The 24,659-nt window shown below is 40.6% G+C and overlaps 1 protein-coding gene across 3 annotated transcripts in view; it reads right to left on the reverse strand.

Annotated features, from left to right (window-relative positions):
* UCP3 (uncoupling protein 3) overlaps positions 1-16,979 on the reverse strand; it is a 44,726-nt gene extending 27,747 nt beyond the window's left edge. For 2 of the 3 annotated variants that reach the window (XM_043999271.1, XM_043999273.1), the window contains exon 1: positions 16,848-16,937. The gene's annotated coding sequence lies outside the window, so the exon portion shown is untranslated. Of the gene's footprint in view, positions 1-16,847 lie in introns of all 3 variants that reach the window. The other variant, XM_043999272.1, reaches the window with a different exon arrangement.
* Positions 16,980-24,659: the final 7,680 nt, after the last annotated feature.

Genomic DNA, 24,659 nt, shown 5'->3' on the forward strand with positions numbered 1-24,659 from the left:
ACGTTCATTGGGATAAAGAAACTTAACTCATTCTTTAGGGAAACAAAAGGGGAAGGGAAAGGGGGGGACTGATAGAAGGGAGGACAAAAGCAAGGGAGAAAAGGGTAAAGAAAAGAGAGGGGGGTGATAAAAAGGAAGGGCAGATCAGGGGAGGCAGGGGTAAGAAGTAAAACGTCGGTGAGGAGAGATAGGGTGAAAGAAGGGGGGAAAAGTACAAAGGGGGTAAATAGAATGGAGGGGAATAGACAGTCAGTAATAATAACTGTGAATGTGAATGGGATGAACTCTGCTATAAAACGGAAGTGAATTGCAGAGTGGATTAAAAACCAGAACCCTACAATATGCTGTTTACAAGAAACACATTTGAAGCAGAGAGATACACACAGAGTAAAGGTAAAAGGCTGGAGCAGAATATATTATGCCTCAGCTAAAGTAAAAAAGGCAGGGGTAGCAATCCTTATCTCAGACAAAGTGCAGGCAAAAATAGATCTCATTAAAAGAGATAAGGAAGGAAATTACATCTTACTTAAAGGTACTATAGATAATGAAGTAATATCAATATTAAATATGTATGCGCCAAGTGGTATAGCATCCAAGTTCTTAGAGGAGAAGTTAAATGAGTTACAAGAGGAATTAGATAGTAATACTATACTAGTGGGGGATCTGAATCTCCCCCTCTCAGAATTAGATAAATCTAGCCAAAAAATAAATAAGAAAGAAATGAAAGAGGTGAATAGATTACTAGAAAAGTTAGACATGATAGATGTCTGGAGAAAATTGAATGGGGATAGAAAGGAATATACCTTTTTCTAAGCAGTACATGGCACATTTTCAAAAATTGACCATGTATTAGGGCACAAAAACATCATAGTCAAATGTAGAAAGGCAGAAATAGTAAATGCATCCTTCTCAGATCATGATGCAATAAAAATTACATGTAAGAAAGAGCCAGGGAAAAATAGAATGAAAATCAATTGGAAACTAAATAATTTCATTCTAAAGAATGAATGGGCCAAACAAGAAATCATAGAAACAATCAATAACTTTATCCAAGAGAATGACAATAATGAGACAACATACCAAAATCTATGGGATGCAGCCAAAGCAGTGCTTAGGGGAAAATTTATAGCTCTAAATGCTTACATGAATAAAAAAGAGAAAGAGGAGATTAATGAATTGGGCATGCAACTTAAAAAGCTAGAAAAAGAACAAATTAGAAATCCCCAATTAGACACTAAATTAGAGATCCTGAAAATTAAAGGAGAAATCAATAAGATTGAAAGCAAAAAAACTATAGAATTAATCAATAAAACTAAGAGCTGGTTTTATGAAAAAACCAATAAAATAGATAAAATATTGGTTAATTTGATTAAAAAAAAGAAAGAAGAAAACCAAATTACCAGTATCAAAAATGAAAAGGGTGATGTTACCACCAATGAAGTGGAAATTAAATCAATAATTAGGAATTATTTTGCCCAACTGTTTGCCAATAAATTTGACAATCTAAATGAAATGGATGAATATTTACAAAAATACAAACTGCCCAGGTTAACTGAAGAGGAAATAAAATCCTTAAATAAACCCATATTAGAAAAAGAAATTGAACAAGCTATTAATGAACTCCCTAAGAAAAAATCCCCAGGGCCAGATGGGTTTACGGGTGAATTTTACCAAACATTTAAAGAACAATTAATTCCAATATTATACAAATTATTTGGAAAAATAGGTGAAGAAGGAGTTCTACCAAATTTGTTTTATGACACAAATATGGTGGTGATACCAAAACCAGGCAAAGCAAAAACAGAGAAAGAAAATTATAGACCAATTTCCCTAATGAATATTGATGCTAAAATCTTAAATAAGATATTAGCAAGGAGATTACAGCAAGTGATCACCAGGATAATACACTATATGACCAGGTGGGATTTATACCAGGAATGCAGGGCTGGTTCAACATTAGGAAAACTATTAACATAATCAACCACATTAATAAGAAAACCAACCAAAATCATATGATTATCTCAATAGATGCAGAGAAAGCTTTTGACAAAGTACAGCACCCATTCCTAATAAAAACACTAGAGAGTTTAGGAATAGGAGGAGCTTTCCTTAGAATAATAAACAGTATCTACCTAAAGCCATCAGCAAGTATTATATGCAATGGAGATAAATTAGAGGCCTTCCCAATAAGATCAGGGGTGAAACAGGGATGTCCATTATCACCCCTATTATTTAATATTGTTCTAGAAATGTTAGCTTTAGCAATCAGAGAAGAGAAAGGAATTAAAGGAATTAGAATAGGCAAGGAGGAAACAAAACTATCGCTCTTTGCAGATGATATGATGGTATACTTAAGGAATCCTGGAGAATCAAGTCAAAAATTACTTGAAACAATTAACAACTTTAGCAAAGTAGCAGGATATAAAATAAATCCACATAAATCATCAGCATTTCTATACATGACCAACAAAGTCCAGCAGCAAGAGATAGAAAGAGAAATTCCATTTAAAGTAACGGTAGATAATATAAAATACTTGGGAGTCTACTTGCCAAGACAAACCCAGGAACTCTATGAACACAACTACCAAACACTCTTCACACAAATCAAATCAGATCTAAATAATTGGAAAGATATCAATTGCTCATGGATAGGCAGAGCTAATATAGTAAAAATGACAATATTGCCTAAATTAATTTACTTATTCAGTGCCATACCAATCAGACTACCTAAAAATTATTTTATACAGCTAGAAAAAATAATAACAAAATTCATCTGGAAAAACAAAAAATCAAGAATATCCAGGGAAATAATGAAAAAAAATTCACAGGAAGGTGGGTTAGCGGTACCAAACCTGGAGCTTTACTATAAAGCGGCAGTCATCAAAACTATCTGGTACTGGCTAAAAAATAGAGTGGTAGATCAATGGAATAGGCTAGGCTCAGGAAATGCAGTAGTAAATGACACTAGTAATGTAGTGTTTGATAAACCCAAAGACTCCAGCTTCTGGGATAGGAACTCAGTATTTGACAAAAACTGCTGGGAAAACTGGAAGATAGTATGGCAGAAATTAGGCATAGACCAACATCTTACACCTTATACTAAAATAAGGTCAAAATGGATACATGATTTAGACATAAGAGGTGATACCATAGGTAAATTAGGGGAGAAAGGAATAGTGTACCTATCAGATCTTTGGAAAGGAGAACAGTTTTTGACCAAACAAGAGATAGAGTATATTATAAAATGCAAAATGGATGATTTTGATTATATTAAATTAAAAAAATTTTGTACAAACAGAAGCAATGCATCCAAAATTGGAAGGGAGGCAGAAAGCTGGGAAACAATTTTTGAGGCCAGTGCTTCTGATAAAGGCCTCATCTCTAAAATAAATAGGGAATTAAATCAAATTTATAAGAATCCAAGTCATTCCCCAATTGAGAAATGGTCAAAGGATATGAACAGGCAGTTTTCTGATGAAGAAACCAAAGCTATCTATTCCCATATGAAAAAATGCTCTAAATCTCTAATGATTAGAGAGATGCAAATTAAAACAACTCTGAGGTACCACCTGACACCTATCAGATTGGCTAAAATGACAAAAAAGGAAGATAATAAATGTTGGAGAGGCTGTGGGAAAATTGGAACACTAATGCATTGTTGGTGGAGCTGTGAGCTGATCCAACCATTCTGGAGAGCAATTTGGAATTATGCCCAAAGGGCGATAAAGCTGTGCATACCCTTTGACCAAGCAAACCCACTTTTAGGTCTTTTGCCCAAAGAAATCATGGAAGGGGGAAAGGGACCCACATGTACAAAAATATTTATAGCTGCTCTTTATGTGGTAGCAAGGAATTGGAAGTTGAGGGGGTGCCCATCAATTGGGGAATGGCTGGACAAGTTGTGGTATATGAATACAATGGAATACTATTGTGCTGTAAGAAATGATGAGCAGGAAGAGTTCAGAGAAACCTGGAGGGTCTTACGTGAGCTGATGATGAGTGAGATGAGCAGAACCAGAAGAACATTGTACACAGTATCATCAACATTGACCTACTGTGATGGACTATATTCTTCTCACCAATGCAATGGTACAGAAGAGTTCCAGGGAACTCATGATAGAAGAGGATCTCCAAATCCAAGAAAAAAAAAGAAAGAAAGAACTGTGGAGTATAGATGCTGATTGTACCTATGCCTTTTTTAAAAAAACTTTAGCTGAAGCACAATAGATTCTGCTTCAGTCCCTTATTTTAACTTTGTATGTGTCTTTCTGTTTCAAATGTATTTCTTATAAATAACATATTGTTGGATTCTGGTTTCTAATTCATTCTGCCATCCTCTTCCATTTTATTGTTGAGTTCATCCCATTCACATTCACATTCTGATTACTGACTGTGTATTTCCTTCCATCCTATTTTCTTCTGTTTATCCTTTTCTGTCTCTTTTTACCCCATCCCTCTGCAAAAGTCCATTTTGCTTCTGACTGCTTCCTCCACTTTTCTTTGATCACTCTCCCTTTTTTTAATGTTTCTCCCCTCCTATTTCCCTGTTGGGTAAGGTAGATTTCTATCCTCAATTGAGTTTCTCTCTCTCTCTCTCTCTCTCTCTCTCTCTGTATTCCTTCTTTGAATCAGTTCAGATGAAAGTGAGTTTCAAGCATTTCTCACTCCCCTCACAATTTCCCCTCTGCTGTAAAAGCTCTTCCTTGCATGTTTCTTTTATGTGAGATAATTTTCTCCTTTATTCCTTTATCTTCTTCCAATGAATCCCTCTTTTTCACCCCTCCATTTTTTTTTTAGATCATCCCAATATTATTGATTCACACCTGTGCCCTTTGTCTCTGGAGACTCCTTTTAACTCACCTAATAAAGGTTCTTAGGTGTTATAGGTATAATCTTCCCACATAGGAATGTTAACAGATTAACCTTATTGAGTCCCTTAAGATTTCTTTTTTATACTTCTATTGAGTTTTGTGTTTAAATGTAAAATTTCTTATTCAGCTCTGGTTTTTTCATAGGAGTGCTTGAAAGTCTTCTATTTCATTAAATATCCATTTCCCCCCCCCCAAAAAAGATTATACTCAGTTTTGCTGGGGAGATTATTCTTGGTTGTAATTCCAGTTTTTTGCTTTCCAAAATAATATATTCCAAGCTCTCCACTCTTTTAATGTTTTAGTTACTAAATCTTGTGTGATCTTCACTGTGGTTCCATGGTATTTGAATAATTTCTTTCTGACAGTTTCTGACCTGAGAACTTTGGAATTTGTCTATAATATTCCTTGGAGTGTTCATTTGGATGATTGTTGGGTTCTTTTAATGTCTATTTTACCTTCTGGTTGTTTTTAATAGTGAGATATTTAAAATTTTCTTCTATTTTTTTCATTCTTTGGACTTTGTTTTATTATTTTTTGGTGTCCCACAGAATCATTAGCTTCCACTTGCCCAATTCTAATTTTTAAGAAATTATTATCTTCGATGAACTTTTGTATCTCTTTTTCCATTTGGATAATTCTGGTTTTGTTTTGTTGTTGTGGGGAAATGAGGGTTACGTGACTTGCCCAGGGTCACAAAGATAGTAAGTGTCAAGTGTCTGAGGTCAGATTTGAACTCAGGTTCTCCTGAACCCAGGGCCAGTGCTTTATCTACTGCACCACCTAACTGCCCCCCACTTCTGCTTTTCTAAAGGGTTATTTTCATCAGTGAAGTTTTGTACTTCTTTCACTATTTGGTCAATTTTGCATTGTAAGGAGTTCTTTTCTTTGGTGAGTTTTTGTACATCTTTTACCATCTGACCAATTCTGTTTGTTTAAGGTGTTATTTTCTTATTTGAAGTGTACTTTTGGTGTTGTCTATTCATAATTTTCATGCATTGTTCTCATTTTTTCCATTTTTTTCCCTCTACCACTAATTTGATTTTTGAAATAATTTCTTTGCTTTTTATTTAGCTCTTCCAGGAATTCTTACTGAGTTTGTGTCCAATTTGCATTTTTTCTTTGAGGTTTTGCTTGTAGTTATTCTCTTAATGTTATCTTCTTCCTGGTTTGTGTATTGATCTTCCTTGTCACCACAGTAGATTTTTATGATCAGTTTTTGTTGTTGTTGCTCATTTTCCCAGCCTATTTCTTGACTTTGAACTTTATATTACAGTTGTGCTCTGCTCACCTGGGAGGGGGGCATTGTCCCAAACTTTAGGCTTTTTTGCACTGCTTTTTTCAGAGCTAGTTCTGAAAGTTTGGAAGTTTTTGGTGCTTCCAAGGTGGTGTGATGTAAGGAGAGATAGAGTCACTGCTCTCCTGGTCTGTGCTCTGGTTCTTACACAAGAAAGGCCCTTGTTCCCTTACAGCTGCAAGCGCTATTGCTCCTCAGGGCCCCTGCTCCCTTGTGACTGAAAATGTTCTTCTACACCCTGAAACTCCACCTGGGAGTGAATATGAGCAATGCAGTTGCCAAATAGAGCCTAGTTCTGTACCCAGTGCCAGCACAGGGGATATCCTGTAATTTATTTTTGACTATTTTCCAATCCCCTTATTGTATTTGGGTTGAGAGCTCCTAAAGCTGCTGCTGCTGCTGTTTGCAGCCACCTTCAAGGCCCAGAGCTGGTGTTGCCATCAAATGTGTTCCATGCCAGTCCCTAACCCAGTGTCACAGATCTTTCCTTTCAATTTCCTGAGTTGTCTTGGGTTGGAAAGATGTCTCTTGTTTCTGCTGCTTCAGAATTCATTTTGAGGTGTTTTTTTAAAGTTGTTAGAGGGGAATGTTGGAAGAGCTGGGATGTAAAACTTCCTCTATTCTGCCATCTTGGTTCCATGTTAACAGGATTTTAATGAATCGGTCAAGTGCTTCATGCAGGTTGACCTATGTAGACATAAGCAAGCCCTTTGTGCTAAAGCTAGCTTAGAAGTCTTGAGAGATGTCCTGTACTGAGAGACTGATGGTCACTGGTTGCAATCACCAATAAGGGACTTACTGCCAGGGAAACTTGGCACCCCATAGGCAAAGTAGTATCCTTGGGGTTTGTTGGCTGTGAAGTGGGCTGTCACTTAGAAATTCAAAGACTACATGAGTGGAGCTCAATTTCAAATATGAATGAGCAATACTCTACTGACCTATATTTTGAACAATGGTAGTTTGAATGCTTCCTAGTTTGGATGGGTAGTGTTGCTAGCCAATTATGAGTTCAACATGTACTATTGGCTTAGGAATATATAAATGTGACTTACTTTTTTTTTTTTTTGGGTGGGGTAGTGGGGGTTAAGTGACTTGCCCAGGGTCACACAGCTAGTAAGTGTCAAGTGTCTCAGGCTGGATTTGAACTCAGGTCCTCCTGAATCCAGGGCTGGGGCTCTATCCACTGTACCACCTAGCTGCCCCCTATAAATGTGAATATATAAATGCTCTCATGTGACACCAAAGCTGTGATATGAATAGAAAGCATGAAGGATTTCTGTGATGCCTAGGTACCTGGACAATAGTTAAATGGAAGTGCAATAAAAACTTGTGACTCCCATCAGTGGGTGTGGAATCAGTGTATAGGAACTGTGTCTGACTAAATATATTTTGCTCCAATTGTCCTTATTTAACTGGTGGTGAGAATAGATTTGAGAAGTTATATAAGCCAGGAATCAAGGGAGTGGCCCTTAGTGACTCAAGCTTCATTCCCTTGAGGGCATTTTACAGTTGAGGCAATGATAGAAGTTGGAGCTCTGCAGTGGGACACTCTACCAGATTATACCCATCTCACAGATGGCACTACCTCAGGCATTTTACTCTATGCCATGAAGGTATTACATAGTGATTTTGGACATTTGAATTAAGAGTGGACAGTAGAAAGAACAAGAAACAGATATTACCAACCCAAGGTGGCAATGGATTATTTATAAAGAGTGTGAAACCTTTGCCCATCAAATTTTTGAATTTTTGAAAGGAAAGTTATGCTACAAACATGGAGAGTATCAATGCTAAATGCTAGCAAACTGTTGGAGCTTGTTCATGCCAAGTTTTTATCTCTATAGATAGTAAAAACATGAGCACATCCTAATGGTGACTGATCATCTCCCTCAACATGCACAGACCTCCCCAACTAGGAACCAATGTCTCCCATCTCCTCCAGAAGATTGCTCCCTCCCTGTCCCTCCAATATTTACTTTCACTATTATCTTGATTCTTTCCTTGCAACTACAGATATCACCAAGTCTCCTCCTGAAAAACTTTACCTTGACCCTATCATCCCCATAAACTATCAACTTATATCTCCCTTCTCTTTCATAACCATCCTACTAGGGGGAAAAGTTACCTATTCATGGTGGCTCTACTTCCTTCCCCACAACCTTTTGCAATATGGCTGCTAATCTCATCATTCAACTGACACTATTGTCTCCAAGGTTAGCAATGATCTTTAATTGCCAAATCTGATGGATGGCCCTTTCTTTCTTTCTTTCTTTCTTTCTTTTTTTGTGGGGCAACGAGGGTTAAGTGACTTGTGGATGGCCTTTTCTTAATCATCCTTCTGGACCTTTCTGCAACATTTGCCACTGCTGACCACCTTTTCTTCCAGAATACTCAGTTTTCTCAGGTTTTCATGCAACTTCTCTCAGTTTTCCTTCCACTTGTCTACTACTCTTTCTCAGTCTCCCTTGCTGGATAATCATTCATATCCTGCCCCTAACTGTGAGTGTATCTCAAGGTTATGTCCTGGGCCATCTTGCCTCCTTTCTCTACAATTTTTTCTCAGTGACCTGACCTCTTGTAGGTTTCCTTATTATTTCTGTGCAGATGACCTCCAGATCTATATAACTAGCCCTAATCTCTTCTAAATTTCCATTCAACATCACCAACTCTATAGGAGACATTTTGAAGTATGACCTGTAGGTATCTCAAACTTATCATTTCCAAAATTCCATTTCCATATCTTTCTTTTTCAAACTTCCTTATTTCTATTAAGGGAATCACCAACCTTTCAGTCACCTAGATGCAACTTCCACATCTCCCTTGATTCCTTACTCTTTCTCACCCCATGTATTCAACCAGTTGCCAAGCCTTGCTGACTATACCTCCAGAATCTCTCACATATCCCTTTTTTCTCTTTTCATAGGGCCATTCCTCTGGCTCAGGCCCCTATACCCCCTTGTAGGGACTACTACAATGCCTCAAGTCTCTCCTGCCTCCAGTCCATCTTTCACATAGCTGTCAAAATGACATTGCTGAAGAACAGGTATGACCATTTCACTACCCTTCTCAATAAACTACAATGGTTACCTATGACTTTTAGGGACAAATTTAAACTCCTCTGATCATCATTTAAAGCCTTTCTTAACTTGGTTCCAACCTACTTTCTCAGGCTTTTTAAAGACATGATTCTCGTAAATTCACTTACTGGTATAGGGATAATAGCTTTTTTGCTGCTCCTCATTGTTGTTGTTGTTCTTTCTTGAAGAGGACCATGACATCAGGAGGGGGATATCTTGAATTGCAAGTGAATTGGATTTATGGGAGGCAGGGCTGTGCAAAGTCATCAGTCTCACCCTCTCCTCTGGAATTATTGGAGTCCAGTGGCAAGACAAAAGTCAAGATGACTAGTAATGGCACAGGATGCAATGGAAGACCTTGGCCTTTTTAAGCTAAGATCTTTCCCAGGTTGGGGGCAGCTAGGTGGCACAGTGGATAAAGCACTGGCCTTGGATTCAGGAGTACCCGAGTTCAAATCCAGCCTCAGACACTTGACACTTAACTAGCTGTGTGACCCTGGACAAGTCACTTAACCCTCATTGCCCTGGAAAAATTAAAAAACAAACAAACAAACAACAACAAAAAAAGATCTTTCCCAGGTCTCAGTTTATCTGAGGCAACACCCATTCAATGATTAAGACTAGGTAAGAACTGAGGCATAAGATGGCCTAGTTTGCCTTCATAAAAGAATTAATCACTGGAAGGGGAAGACCTTCAGAGTTTCTGGCCAGAACAGAAACAATTGCTATTTACACTCTGAGCCATCAAAACCCAAACAATGACCTGAGTGAAGGTTGGGTTGGGACCTATTATTGGTCAATCAGTGAAAGCCTGAGTGATCTGGGGCATAGCCAAGTAGCCCCATTTGAATCCCAATGGGCTTTATCAAGCCCGGTCTACCAGAGATATATTTCAAGAAATCATAGATGAAAACTACACGTTCCTCATACATTTCACTTCTTCCCCATCTCCATACATTTGCACTGGCTTTGCATTCTTGTAACCTATTCCTTCCACACCTCTACTTAGGTTTCCTAGTTTTCTGCAGTCCCCTGTTTAAGTGACACCTCCTACATGAGACTTTCTCCCAAAGCCTCCCGCTACTGGTAGAAATTAAGATCTTTGAAGGCAAGGGCAATTTCCTCTTTTTCTTTGGATCTCCAGGGCTTCACACAGTATCCAGCATGTAGTGGGTATTTAATAAGTGCCTGTTGATTGATTGGCTGATGTAAAAGATCAGGCCTTCAAAGACTCTCTACAAATATTTTTTCTATGTCAGTCGACTGCCAATGCTTTAAGATTCCAATTGTACAGCCTATTCAAATTTCAAGTGGTTCTTCTTTAGGGGATGCATGGTTTCCCCCTTGAGAAGTTTCTTAGCTTGGAATAGCCAGGTCCATGCCCTGGGAACTAAGGAGCCCCAGCAGCATCTTTAGCAGTTCTTGGCTTTATGGTGTCTTTTCCTCTAGGGTCAATGCTAGCAATCTTTCTTTGTGAGAGTTTTAACTATATGCCTAGTGATCAGATTCCAAGTATATTCCAAAAGTATAATCTCACCAGGGATTTAAGAATAATCTATTTCTTCAGGAAATTTATAGAAAACAGACGGGATTATTCTTGTCTCACCATCTCCCCAAAACATCTTATAGCATTGCCCTGAATGCTTTCAGTATCTTTATTACTTAAGTCAGGAGAAACTCCTCTAGCTAGGCATCCTACATGAGTGTGGCTCTAGGAGTGTTACTGTGAACAGTGTTTAACATCAATATGCTTAGCATGTCGACTCCCATACTGGACACATGGATTAATACAAGAAATCTCAGTATCCAATTATTCAACCATGCAGAAGTTACCTTGAAGCTAATCTGCTCTGACTAGTAAAGGAAGACATTGGAAAATGGGCTACATAATTAGAGCCTAAAAATAGAAGAAAAAAATACTAATTTTCCTCTAATGAAACCCTGTAATGTTAAGGGCATCTAAGATGGAAAACTCAGGTTAATCCCCATTTGCTGTAGCACCTGTGGATCATCCAACTTGTAGGGTGGGTCCCTTCCCTACTAAAATCAGAGTTCATGAGACCCCACTTACTTGTTACCTTCAGTAGTCAGCCAGAGGACACAGTTCAAAGGAAAGAGATTTAATAAAACATAGTGATAAAAACAGCCATGAAAAATTCCCTTAATAGATTGGGATACATTTTCCCATAGATATCCACACCAGTGGGAGTGTGGGCACACACAAGGAATTGTGTGGGGAGGCATAGATAAAAGGAACATGAGTGGAGGCTACATGTGTGGAGGGATATATATGTACATATTCATATACATACATATACTAATATACATATTTTATATATATATACATTCTGTATGCAGATATAGATATATTTAAGTTTATGTCTATCTCTATATGTAGACTTGTATAGCCAGAGCACATGCGTGGAGAGAGGTCACTCAGGCCTTTGATACAACAAGACTGTTTTGTTTTAATGATGTCACCACATGGGTCTTGCTGGGCTTGTGCCCCCTGGTCTCTACTTTATGTAGTCATCTGGAAATAGACGCTACTCAGATGGACACTTAGCTTCTGTTGGCTGCTACCAGGCGTGGCCCCATGGGGAACATGACTATGAAGCATCTCCCTGTGTCCTGCTTCTTGGTTTCAGCTGTAGCCTTTGGCTAGAGTGTTATCTCCTTCTTATGAGGAGAGTGTGTTCGGCTATGTTCTTTTGGTTTAGAGCCAAAGGCCTTTAAAATAGCTCTTTTAGGGGCAGCTAGGTGGCGCAGTGGATAGAGCACCGGCCCTGGAGTCAGGAGTACCTGAGTTCAAATCCGGCCTCAGACACTTCTTAACACTTACTAGCTGTGTGACCCTGGGCAAGTCACTTAACCCCAATTGCCTCACTTAAAAAAAAAAGTTCTTTTAGGGGGCAGCTAGGTGGCGCAGTGGATAAAGCACTGGCCCTGGATTCAGGAAGACCTGAGTTCAAATTCAACCTCAGACACTTGACACTAGCTGTGTGACCCTGGGCAAGTCACTTAACCCCCATTGCTCTGCAAAAAAAACCCACAAACAAACAAACAAAAAATAGCTCTTTTAGAAGATTGGCAATCCTTGCCTCAGTCATAGAACCAACAATAGCCATCAGGTTAAAACAAACAAACAAACGAACAAACAAACCAGCTTTTTACCCTTCACCAACGTTTATCTATTCTTTTTCAGAGCCTTGGTTAGAAGGCCTTTCTGTCCTTAATAGGATGTTATTTGCCTCAGGTGCCAAGATCATGAAAAGATAGAGCAGGGTCCTCTGGGCTACCTAATGCTCTCAAGTTAAATCTTTGCACTCAGCTTTCTAGTCATTGAGCTTGGGTCTCTACAAGGTGTCCTTACTTTAGCTTATGGTGAATATTCCCAGTGCCTCCCAATTTTTATCCCAGAAGGCCAGACTACACCTACTTATCATACATAAATGGGCAAGTTATTATTTGCTTAACAACTGTGGAGTTCTGGGGTCCTCTAGTTTCTCATTTCTAAAAACCCTTCCAAATCTCCAATATCTAAGAGTGAAAGGTAAAAGGAACAGAGAGCCAGGTAAGCCTGGGAAGCTGGGCAGTATAGACCTTCTAGGTGCCTTGCCACAATCTTGGCCTGTCAACCAAAGTCGAAGGGACTTGGACCCCACCCTTGGACTGATTGGCAATATGACTGAGGTGAAGCCACTTGATCTCTCTGGGTCTTCATGTCTTCTATAAAGTGAAGAGGTTGTACTGGATGGTCTGTAAGAACCCTTCCAGTTCTATGTTTGAGCTAGATTTGATTGATGTGTTGGCTGGTTTTGCTTAACTGCTTTTTCTTTTGGCTTTTTTATTCTTTGTTAGAAGGGATGGCTCTCCCTTGCATACCTTTCTGGGTGGGTTGGGGAGAGATTTATTTGGAGATGAAGGTGAAGTGAAGTATCAACAAGTATGGGAGGCTTCTCTAGCATGGCCCAGGACAGGTCACATTCTAGGTTCTGCCCTTTTCTTTCTGGCTGAGGCAGGACAGACCTGCCCTTAAGTAGGAAAGTCTGTGGTCAGTGTTAGGTGTGACCTGAGTGTCTGGCTGAATTATTCTAACTGTAATCCATGAAGCTGGAGCAGGCCCCAGAAAGTGCAGAGTCCAGCTCCACAATGCAGGAATGTCTTCATCAGATTCACTGCCTAGGAGCCATCCAACCTCCAGTTCCACACTTCCAGTGAGTTCACTTTTGTTTATGCCAGACTCCTGGCCCTTGCTGTTCTGTTAGGAGGGGTTAGTTACATCAGCACATTCCACTTTTGGATAGCTCTGACTGTGAGATGATGGGAACTATTTTAATTTTCCTGTTTTTATTTCTGCTTGTTCATCAGTAGAGGAAAGTAGAATAAGATAACTCATTAATTCAGGGATTGCTTACTGTTATGTGCAGAGCACCACAAGCCTAGCAAACCATTGAGAGACTTGCTGATTGGCCAAAGTATGGCTAGGATTGGAAAAAAGTACCAACGAAGTTGGTCTTTTCTTTTTCTTTTTTTTCGGCAGGGCAATGAGGGTTAAGTGACTTGCCCAGGGTCACACAGCTAGTAAGTGTGAAGTGTCTGAGGCCAGATTTGAACTCAGGTACTCCTGAATCCAGGGCCAGTGGTCTATCCACTGCACCACTTAGCTGCCCCAAAGTCTTTGAGGATTTTGTTTTTGTTTTTGTTTTGGTGAGGCAATTGGGGTTAAGTGACTTGCCCAGGGTCACACAGCTAGTAAGTGTGAAGTGTCTGAGGCCAGATTTGAACTCAGGTCCTCCTGAATCCAGGCTTGGTGCTTTATCCACTATACCACCTAGCTGCCCTAAGGTTGGTCTTTTCAATGTCCAGATAGTTGAATCCTAAATTTAGATTCTTATCTCAGCCTAGGGTGGAGCAACTCATCCTGAGTGGGAATCAGAATAACCTAGAGGGCTGAAGCTTGGTAGATGAGTTCAGAAATTTAGGGCCCCCTAGTAAAGGATGAGAGTTTTCTTATATTTGTACGCATAATGACCTTCATTCAGTTGTTGTGTTATCTCTGAATGGGTGTATTTTCATCTCCCTTGTGAATTAACCCTAGAAAACACACTCCTGAAGTCTGGAACAAGAGGAAGCAGTGGGGAGAAGGGAAGGAGGAAAATGGGTGCTGGGTTCAGCACCAGCGCTGTGGTAATGGTGATGAATGAAGGGCGAGAGTGGGGAGTGGGCAACATCAGCAGCCTAGATCAGGGAACTTTAGTGAAAGGGACAGCTGAAAGCCCTCAAAAGCTCTAGGCTGGCTCCAAGAGGAGCCCAGGGCCCTGGGAAGCTACCACAGGTCAGGAAGCCCGAGGCCCAGCCTTGAGTCTTGGCACCTGTCAGAAGGTTCTCTCTGAGATCCTTCTTCAGCCTGGGAGGCTCAGTCTCAGAACAGGCAGGATCAGCAACACCCTCAATATGATGACCATCTTTTCATCTTCATGGGGAGGAGAGGACCTTTTCCTGGTTGGTTGGCTCAGAAGGGGCCTGAAATCTCAGAAGACCTTAGCTCTCTGCCTGGCTTCTTTTTTTTTTTTTTTTTTGCAGGGCAGTGGGGGTTAAGTGACTTGCCCAGGGTCACACAGCTAGTAAGTGTCAAGTGTCTGAGGCTGGATTTGAACTCAGGTCCTCCTGAATCCAGGGCCGGTGCTTTATCCACTGCGCCACCTAGCTGCCCCCTCTGCCTGGCTTCTTGAGCATAGGCTTAGTCTCCTCATAACAGGACACCTCCTGATCCTCAGGCTTAGAATGTATGAGCTACAAGGGTGCCTGCGGTGCCAGTCCAACCTCCTCATTTTACAGAAGAGGAAACTGAGGCCTAGAGAAGGAAATGGACTTGCCGTGGCCTTTGTCACACAGTGCTGCCGTGGCAGAAGCGGTGCCAGTTCCCAGACTTCTCCAACCCTGCTCTTCACTTTAGTTTGATACTTGATCACTCTGTGTACTTCCTCACTCACACCATCTTTTCAAAGGCACAAACTATATCTTCCCTTCCTTTCTATACTGTTGACTGATGGGGCCTAATCACCTGTCTCTGCTCACCACCATGGCGAAGTGAGGAGGCCTAAGCTGGTCTGTGGGTGTGGAGAGCCGGGACCTCTGCAGGAAACCTGGCTGCTGGTGGTGACCTTATACAAAGCTCTTCTCTCATCCCTCATTTCCACTTCCATCAAATGGGGGCAAAACCCAGCTCAGTGACCCTGAGGGGTCTTGCACTGCTCTTCTCGAAATGCTCTCCTCTGGAGAGTGCATTTACAGAGTTCAAAAAGCCATAGAAAAATAAGGAGGCAGCTAGGTGGCGGCACGGTGGGTAGAGTGCCAGGCCTCAAGTTGGGAAGACTCACCTTCCTGAGCGAATCCTGGCCTCAGACACTCACTAGCTATGTGACTCTGGACAAGTCATTTAACCATGTTTGCCTCAGTTTCCTCATCTGTAAAATGAGCCGGAGAAGGACATGGCAAACCACTCCAGTATCTTAGTTTGTTTTTTTTTAAGTGAGGCAATTGGGGTTAAATGACTTGCCCAGGGTCACACAGCTAGTGTTAAGTGTCTGAGGCCTCCAGTATCTTTGTTAAGAAAATCCCAAATAGGGTCACAGAGAGTCGGACGGACACAACTGAACAAGAATTATAAGAAAAAAACTTCATCTTAAAGCTCTGTAGAAATGCCTACTGTGACTACTACCACTATTATAATTTTTTAAACCCTAAGCCCCAGGGGACTTGGTTAATTTTACTTGCAGCCCAGCCTGGCCAGGGACTATGGGGGCAGAAGGGAAGGGTGTCCTCTTTTAGCCTCACATGGCTCTGTTAGCAGCATTTGGGGGCACTCAGGGACAAATGGTATCAGGCGCCTGTTTCTCCTTATCCTCCTTCTGTAACTAACCCACCCCCCGCCCATGTGCTCTGGGATCACAGAGCAGTCATCCTTAGGAGTTGGCACAGGGAGACCATCCCTTGAGAACAGCTCAGTGAACTAGGAAGAATCTTGGACTTGGACACAGAAGAGTGAATTGGTCCAGAAGTTAATAGGTGGCTCTGCCATGAACTGTGATCTTGGATGGATCACTTCCCTTCTCTGAACCTTTCGGGTGGGATTGGACTAGAGGTTCTCTAACTGTAGCATTGTGTAATCCCGTGAGCCAGCCAGGGTGGCACCAGGAGTCCAGGCCTAAGGCTAGATCTGGGACCTCTCAGAGTGCATGGGGCAGGTCCCCTCCACTTAGGGCTCCATGGCTCTGGGATAATCACTCCCTCGACCTCTGGGCTCAGAGGCCTGTGAACTCAAGCACCTCCCCCCTACCAATAACAACATAGGAAATCAGGATAGAGAGACATGTAGGAGAAAGAGCCCCAGTGTCCTAGGCATTTGGGTTTGGGATCACTTTCTGCCACTCTCCCTTCATACAGAACCTTGGGCAGGAAGGGATCAGACAGGATCTTTAAAGGGTCCTCCCACTTCTAGGAGCCTCTAAACTATGGGCCTTTGCCCAAGCCTCTGCCAGAGTGCCAGAGTGCCAGAGGGTGACAGGAGAGAGAGATTAACAATCCCTAGGTGGGTCTTACCTGTGAGCCGTCTGGGTGGATGGGGACTGTGTCCTGGGGCAACAGCAGCAGTGCCCTGCTCTGTGCTCTTTGCCATCTGCTCGTCTCTGGGGGCCTGTGGGTGGGTTGGAGCCTATATTTATAGACACTGGCAACCTTATCCTCCAAGAGCCAGGTGACGGCCACAATCATCTGATGACAAGCAGTGAGGAGGCAGAAGTGGGGATGGTCAGGGACTTTCAGAGCAGGCCCTCTGCGACACTGCCCAGCGCCTGCGGCCACAAGGAACTTGGGGGTGGGGGAGGGAAGTCTATCTGAATTGGGTGGGACACAGGAAGGAAGATGAGGCAGGGGCCACGTTGGTTCATGGAAAGAGCAGTGGGTTTATAATCAGGAGACATGGGTTCAAGTTCCTATCTGAAATTTAGTAGCTGTGTGGCTCTGTGTGTCACTTCCCCTCTCTGAAACAGCTTTTTTTTTTTTTCATTTGTTAATTGGAGATAACAATACTTGCATTATTTCCTTCACAGGGCTGTGATGGGAAATATGTTTTGTCAACTTAAGAGCAATAGAATTGGGGCCTGTCATTATCTGAGTGTTTGGGGACCAGGGCTATGGGTGTTCAATGAGGAAAGAATCCATTTCTTGTCTGGGAGATCAGGGCATTCACTTTTTTGTTCAGTTAGTTCAATGTAACAAACATTTATTAAGTACCTGCTATGTTCAGTGTTCTGTACTTAGTGCTAGGGATACAAGGATGAAAAACAAACCTCTGTTCTCAAAGCACTTACTATATACTGGGGATGAGGTCTGTGTACAAATAATCCCCTATCCCCCTACTCCCTAGTTTCTCCCTCCCTCCTGCTTTGGTAGGTAGTGAGTTGCTCATCACTTGGAGGGCTTCAAGTATAGGTTGGATGGCCACTTGCCAAGGATGCTATAGAAGGGGTTTATGCTTCAGGTACAGGTTGCTGTGCTCAGAAGTTCCTTCTATCCTGACATCATGCAGTGTGCTATATATTTTGGAGAAGATATGCAGGTTAGTAGTACTTGGTCCTGCCCTCATGGAGATTACAGTCTAGAGGACCTTATAGGTTTGAGTAGAATGATATGGAAGACAATGTGTGCTCAGTGAGGCTGAGTCCGGGCAAATGGCAGGCATTTGCTGGAGGAGTCCATGGGACTTGGGTTGGGAACTAGAGGGAGAAGTGGTGGGGGCAAGCAGAACAAGTGTAATCCCTCTTTTGTAGTTACTGGGTCCTTACCCTATAAGTCTCTTATTTTCTAAGATAAAAATCTCCAGTACCTTAAAATGATTGTCTGTGGCATAATCTCAAGGCCACATGGGGCTTTTCTCTATCCTGGTGAGCCCTCTTCTTACCGTTTTTAGTTTATCACTGGTTCTTCCTAAACTATGTGACACTCAATACAGAATTCATGCAAGATCTGACTGGGGCAGAATTCAGAGTGGCTGTCTTCCCAGCCCAGTTACTTAAGATTGCATTCATTTTTGCTTCATTGTAATCAATCAATTACATTGTTGATTCAAAGTAAGCTTGCAATCCACTAAAACCCCATAGGATAGGTTTTTTCAGATGAAATATTTAGCCATGCCTTTCCTGTCTTATAACTGTGAAGCTGATTTTTTTGAACACAGATTTAGTTTTGTTGCTGATATTTTTCATCTTTTTCTAAAATTTTTTTATTGGTTTTCGTTTCTTACATCAACATAGTATCCCATGTATGCATCCTGTCCCCTCCCTGAGAGTTATTCCATATGATCTTGAAAATTTTGTTACATTTGCTCTTTTTTTTTTTTTTGCGGGGCATTGGGGGTTAAGTGACTTGCCCAGGGTCACACAGCTAGTAAGTGTCAAGTGTCTGAGGCCAGATTTGAACTCAGGTACTCCTGAATCCAGGGCCTGTGCTTTATCCACTGCACCACCTAGCTGCCCCTACATTTGCTCTTAATTTTGGGGTACATCATTCTTTTCATTTATGTTATTGTAGTTAACGTGCATATTGTTTTCTTGGTTTTGGTTACTTCATTCTGCATCAGTTCATGGAGATTTTTCCATGCTTTTCTGTATTCATCACACACATAATTTCTTAGAGCACAGTAATATTGCATTATATCCATATAATACAATTTATTTAGTCATTTCCCAATTGATGGGCATCTACTTCGTTTCCAATTTTTGGCTATCAGAAAAGGTGTTGCTATAAATATTTTGGAGGATAGAGAGACTTTTCTCTTATCAATGGTATCTTTGGAGTAAAAACCCAGTAATGGAGCTGCTAGTTCAAAGGGTATGGGAATTTTAGCAATTTAATAATTCCATAATAATACTAATAGTTTGTACTATTTCACAGCTCTACCAACAACATATTGGTATGCATATCTTCCTATAACTCCTCCAAAACTGTTGCCATTTTTTGGTCATTTTTGCCAATTTGTGTGGTGTGAGTTGAAAACTCAGTTATTTTGATTTGCATTTCTCTTATTAGTAATTATTTGAAACATTTTTCATGTGGCTGTTAATACTTTGCAGTTCTTTTGAGATGTTTATTCATAGCCTTTGACCATTTATCTATTCAGGAATGACTATTTCTCTCTCTCTCTCTCTCTCTCTCTCTCTCTCTCTCTCTCTCTCTCTGTGATACCAATCCTTTATCAGAAAAATGTGACAGTTTTCCTATTTGACCATTTCACTTGTTATCCCAAATGCATTAACTTTTCAGTTTCAAGTAATCAAAGTTATCTAACTTTTCTTTTGTAATTGACTCTATCTCTTGTTTATTTAAGAATACATATCTTAGGGGCAGCTAGGTGGTGCAGTGGATAAAGCACTGGCCTTGGATTCAGGAGTACCTGAGTTCAAATCTGGCCTCAGACATTTGACACTCACTAGCTGTGTGACCCTGGGCAAGTCACTTAACCCCCATTGCCCCGCAAAAAAACCCCAAAAAACAAAAAAACCCATATTTTACCCATAGCTGTGAGAGGTACATGATCTGTCTCTTCTTCTTCTTTTTTTTTTTTAGTGAGGCAATTGGGGTTAAGTGACTTGCCCAGGGTCACACAGCTAGTAAGTGTTAAGTGTCTGAGACCGAATTTGAACTCAGGTACTCCTGACTCCAGGGCCGGTGCTTTATCCACTGCGCCACCTAGCCGCCCCTTGTCTCTTCTAATTAAAAAAAAAATTAACATTTTTATTTAAAGTTTTGGGTTTCAGGGTGTAGCTAGGTGGCACAGTGGATAAAGCATCGGCCCTGGATTCAGGAATAACTGAGTTCAAATCTGGACTCAGACACTTGACACTTACTAGCTGTGTGACCCTGGGCAAGTCACTTAACCCCCATTGCCCCAAAAAACAAATAAAGTTTTGGGTTTCAGATTCTATCCTCTTTCCTTTCCTCCCTTCCCAGCCTCCCTGAGGTGGTAAGCAATCGGATATAAGTTATACATGTACAATTATGTAAAACATTTCCATATTAGTCATTTTGTGTAAGAAAACAAATAAAAGAAAAAAAATGAAAGTGAAGACCAGCATGCTTCAGTCTGTGTTCACTCGATATTAGTTTTCTGGAGGCTGATAGTATGCTCCATCATTAGTCTTTTGGAATTGTCTTGGATCACTGTATTGCTAAGAATAGCTAAGTCATTCAGTTCATCAAACAATATTGCTGTTACTGTGCACAATGTTCTTCTTTGCTTCACTATACATCAGTTCATATAAGTCTTTCCACGTTTTTCTGAAATCATCCTGCTTGTCATTTCTTATAGTATAATATTCCATTACAATCACATACCACAGCTTGTTTAGCCATTCTCCAATTGATGGGCATGGCTTTAATTTCTAATTCTTAGCCAACCCACAAAAAGAACTGCTTTAAATATTTTTGTACAAATAAGTCCTTTTCTCTTTTTTGGGATATAAACCTTTGCTGGATCAAAGGGTATGCACTATTTTATAGCCCTTTGGGCATAGTTCCAAATTGCCTCCCAGAATGGTTGGATGAGTTCACAACTCCACCAACAGTGGATTAGCATCCCAGTTTTCCCACTCCTCTCCAACATCTAACATTTTCCTTTTTGTCATATTAGCCACTCTGATAGGTGTGAGGTGATACCTCAGAGTTTTAATTCGCATTTCTCTGATCAATAGTGATTTAGTGCATCTTTTCATGTGACTATGGACAACTTTGATTTCCTTATATGAAAACTGTCTGTTCACATCCTTTGACCATTTCTCAATTGGGGAATGACTTGTATTTTTTTAGATTTGACTCAGTTCTCTATATATTTGAGAAATGAGGCCTTTATCAGAAATACTCGTCAGTTTTATGCTGGGGTATACCACCTACCCCGAGTAGATCTCCACTGTAGAATTTTAATTCATGGGATACTACCTATTCTTCCTCTGAACTTTTTGAAACCTGGTCTATCAAAATTTAGGGATCATGTCAATATATATGCAACTTTCCTCTCTATCACAAATTCCAAGAGTAAGTAGTCACTTTCCCCCAAGGTGGTCATCATTTCATCTTAGCAACAAGCTCCTCCTTGTTGTAGGGACTATATCCAGAATTGATATTCTTTGTTGTTGGTTCCTCCACCATTTGAAGAATGAAATTGGAATTAAGGCAAGACGAGAAAGTATGAGCTTTTCTGCTTCTTGCTAAGAGCTCCATCAGATTTCTGGATAATTCAAGTTCCCTATCACTATTTGCCCAAGTTTGTGATTTTTTTTCTTTTGAATGCACCTATTTCTTCCTTCTCTCCAGGTATCTATAATAAGCGTGCTTGACTCCTGACTTCTCTCTCCTGCTTCCATTGTTCTTTTCCCACTTCTGTGCTATGGATTTTTCACAAGTATATATTTTTGATATTACAATGCTCTTCTCTTCTCACTTCCTTTTTTCCCCTAAGCTGTTTTAATTAAGTTGTAACTTTCCAGAGTAACATTCTCATCCCACCAAGTCTCGAATTTGTCTCTTTGCAGTGGGATTGTTAATTTGCCTTGCTGTGCCTCGCTAGTCCCTTTCTTGTATTTTAGCCCATTTCAACTGCTATTCTTCTTCCTATGTTGTAGCTGTTGTGTGGTCCACAGGCTGCTTGGTATAGGTCTTTTCTCCCTCCCCTTTGTCAAGTAAGAGCTCTTTGGATTAGATTTACAAAATTCCAGTCAAATACACTGTAACCAGTCTTTGTAAAGTGTATTCAACTCCTGGCCAGGAGGCCACTGTTTCTGTATCTTAAATTATGGTTGAAAAATCTAAATCTCATGCTCAGACACCATCTTAACCAGTTATTTATCTCTTGAAGCCTATGCCAGTGGAACACAAGCTTTGGCAGGCCTTAAGCTGGAAAAACTTCAAATATGGATCTTGCAACAGACTGTGTCTATTGTCTGAGTGCCAACCTAATTTTTCTAGCCATAGCAATTGATGTAACTAATAAGGCACAAGGGGTTGGAACAATCTTCATTGGTATAGGGAGGACTCACACTGATGTGATCTTTAGCAGTATCAAAGTTGATGGATTCTTTTACAAAAGCCCTGTTTTGGGGAAAATAATGACATATACTTATGTCTTTTTTCCCAACTGGATTTTCAGCTCCCAGACCCATTGCCCTCTCTAAGAACTTTTCTCTAACTACTATGGCCTAGTGATTTCTCATCCATCCTCTGAGCTCCTATATTCCTCCTGAGTATGCCCCTTATTTGGAACATAACACGGATTGCCTGACATTGTTAGTCCTCTTTGGTGCAACAGACAGAACAGTGACTGGATTTAGAGTCAGGAAGCCTAAGTTCAAATCTCACATCTACTACTAAAGTGCTCTCACATTGGTCAGTCCTTTCCTTGCTCAAACCCTAAATTTTCTGTTACGTAAAATGACAGGTTTGACAAATGAAGTGATGTCTAGGGTGCCTTTCAACTTAGGATCTTTCTGCATCTTATCCCCCTTTAAGGGCATGAACGTTGAAAAGACAAGGAATGGGTTTCACCCATTTCCACAAAAGACTAGGTTGTCTGAGGTTGGGAGAGTAACTGGTTGTGTATTATGAGTTTAAGGAAGGCTTCAATACTTTGATGGCTCCATCATCTTTTCTGCATAGATGCTCCTTCTAACAGGGCATATTGCAACCTTTCCATACCATCTCATCTTGGGCTTCTCTTGTCCATGTCATTTCATAATCCACCAAAGAGGAATATCTGTGATTTCATTGGTATAGAGAACTTTAGCTATGGAAAGTCCTTCTATCAAATGCAGAAGTCAGCTCACATGGAATTTATAGTTTTAAAATTGCCTAGGCACTAAGAGGTCAAGTGATTTGCCCATAGTCACACAACTTGTGTCAAAGGCAGGACTGAACTCAGGTTGTCTTGACTCCAAGATGGTTCCTCTACAATGTTAAATGAAAAGAATTCTTATTATCTATAAATCATACCTTTATATTTATTTATTTTACATTTGTATAGAATTTTATTTTCCAAAATATGTGTAAAAACAAATTTTAACATCAATTTTTAAAAACTTTGTGTTCCAACTTCTCTTCCTCCCTCCATTCCCACCCCCCACCCACAAGAACTCAAGCAATTCAAAATAAGTTATACATGAGTAGTCATGGAAAACATTCCCATATTAGCTAGTTGTGAGAGAAAACAGTAAAAAAACCCCAAACTTCAGATTAAGGAATTGTCAAAGAAGAAAAGAAAAAAAATGTGTTTCCATCTGTTTTCAGATACTATCAGTTCTTCCTCTGCAGATGGGCTCCAATCTTCATAAGTCCTTCAGGGTTATATTGGATCATTGCCTTGCTGAAAATAACCACATGCTTCCCAGCAGATCATCCCCCACTATTGCTGTTATTTTGTATACAGTACATTTCACTCTGCTTCAGTTCATGTAGGTCTTTCCAGGTTTTTCTGATAGTATCCTGTTCATCATAACCTGTATATAGTACCTTAAGCTTGACAGAGAATTTTCTTCATAATAGCCCAGCAAAGTAGATACTATATGTTTTGTCATTATAATCAATCATCATAGCTATTTCCCTCCATCCCACTCCCTTCCCATGACATTTACTCTATCTTTTTACCTATTCCTCCTCAAAAGTATTTTACTTCTGACTATCCTCTCCCCAGCTCTGCACTCCCCCTTTTCACCGTTCCTTCCTTATCCTCCTCCCCTCCTACTTTCCTGCAGGGTTAAATAGATTACTCCTCCCAATTGGGTATGAATGCTATTCCCTCCATGAGCCCACTCTGATGAGATCAAGGTCCCTGAGCTAATTCTGTGTTCTAAATTTTTCTTCCTCCTTCCCTCCTCAACCCTCCCTATGAGATCAAGCAATTCAATATGTCATACTTGTGCAGTAATGCAGAACATCTCCATCTTCCTTGAAAGTGTTTTGCTTTTTATTGCTCTCCCCCAATCTGCCCACCCCCCCAACTTATCTACCTCCCTTCCCTCAGGGCAAAAATATATTACTATACCTACTTGAGTATGTATGTTGGTCCTTCTTTGAGCCAATTCTGATGATATTAAAGTTCAGTCACTCCCCAACTCCTTCCCCCTTTTCTCCTCCCCTCCATAAGTTTTTTTCTTGTTTCCTTCATGTGAACTACCTCTCCCCTTCTCCCTCCCCCAGTCTATTCCTCCTACACCTCAACCCTATTTTAAGGATGTCATCATGTGCTAGGTGGCACAGTGGACAAAGCACCAGCCCTGGACCCAGGAGGCCCCAAGCCCAAATCTGGCCCCAGACATAAGAGACCCCATCCTGTCTGCCCCACAAAGAACAAAACATAAATGCTTTACA

This window comes from Dromiciops gliroides, chromosome 3 (assembly GCF_019393635.1).
Source record: "Dromiciops gliroides isolate mDroGli1 chromosome 3, mDroGli1.pri, whole genome shotgun sequence".
NCBI lineage: Eukaryota > Metazoa > Chordata > Mammalia > Microbiotheria > Microbiotheriidae > Dromiciops > Dromiciops gliroides.